Below are 1,535 nucleotides of genomic sequence, written 5' to 3'. Positions count from 1 at the left end.
CATTTTGAAGTTTTTCCCAAATGTGACGTCATGGGTCCCTTTCCCCTAATGTTGTCAACGGTCAATTCGCGAATTTCGAAATTTTTGCGGTCAACGGGTAGCTTGTGCCCCAAGGGTCCCAAAAAACCAAAAAACGTCAATTATTTCCACGGGAAAGTGGGTTTTTAAATTTGCGAAAGATTGACACTGCAACGACTTCTTTAAAAAACGCTAATTTTCACACTCTTCCCCTGACCACTTTCGCTTTCGTTTTCGACCACCCACCCAACCATCCAACCAAAAATTCGGTCACGTAACTCTCGAACCCCCATCTCAAAAATCCATAATGGCTCCCCCACGGCTCATAGAGAATTAGACTTTTAGTATATAGACTAGCCGTCACCCGGCGTCGCACCTGCCGAGCCGAGTAGAGTGTTGTTGAACACATCAAAAGCCCTTTGGATGGTGGGGGAGGGTAAAAATTGTATATTGTAAGCCCAAAGAACGAAATATTACCACTTTTCACTGATCAAAACTCGGAAAACCGCATATTTCATGTTTGGTGACGTCATTTTGGCCCTAAGTGACGTCATCAAAAGGGTAATAAACTTTTCACTTCACTGAAATCAATTTGTCATTTATCCAAAAGATTCTCTTGATGATTTCCGATCCAATGAGGGGTCAACCATTGCTTAAATCCTACTCAAACTCAAGATATTGTATTTTTCCGTTTTTGATGACGTCATCGGACCCATAAAGCCACAAATTGAATATATTTATTTTTGAAAGTCTCTATATACCCACTCTAACCCCTCCCAGCTAATTCCACGTAAAATTTCCGATCAAATGAGGGGTTAGCCATTTCCTAACTCCTATCCAATCTTGAGATATCGCATTTTTCCTGTTTTGACGACGTCATCAACTGAAAACGCCTAAAAATTCAGCCAAATTTCAAAGTCACACTCAGACCTCATAACCCATTTCATCTTATGCTCCATAAAATTATCGATCCAATGAGGGGTCACCGACCTCCCAACTCCTTTTCAAACTCGAGATATCGCAATTTGAAGTTTTTCCCAAATCTGTGACGTCATTGGGTCCCTTTACCCCTAATGTTGTCAACGGTCAATTCGCGAATTTTGAAATTTTTGCGGTCAACGGGTAGCTTATGCCCCAAGGGTCCCAAAAAACCAAAAAACGTCAATTATTTCCACGGGAAAGTGGTTTTTTAAATTTGCGAAAGATTGACACTGCAACGACTTCTTCACAAAAACGCTAATTTTCACACTCTTCCCCTGACCACTTTCGCTTTCGATTTCAACCACCCACCCAACGATCCAACCAAAAAATCGGTCACGTAACTCTTGAACCCCATCTCAAAAATCCATAATGGCCCCCCACAGCTCAATACGAATTCTACGTTTAGTAATATAGACTAGCCGTCACCCGGCGTCGCACCCGCCGAGTAGAGTGTTGTTGAACACATCAAAAGCCCTTTGGATGGTGAGGGAGGGTAATAGGCTTGAATTCTAAGTCCAAAGAACGAAATATTACCA

Source organism: Clytia hemisphaerica, unplaced genomic scaffold (assembly GCF_902728285.1).
Source record: "Clytia hemisphaerica strain Z4C2 unplaced genomic scaffold, Clytia hemisphaerica genome assembly, whole genome shotgun sequence".
In the NCBI taxonomy this organism is placed as follows: Eukaryota; Metazoa; Cnidaria; class Hydrozoa; order Leptothecata; family Clytiidae; genus Clytia; species Clytia hemisphaerica.
Note: the sequence above shows the minus strand (reverse complement) of the source record.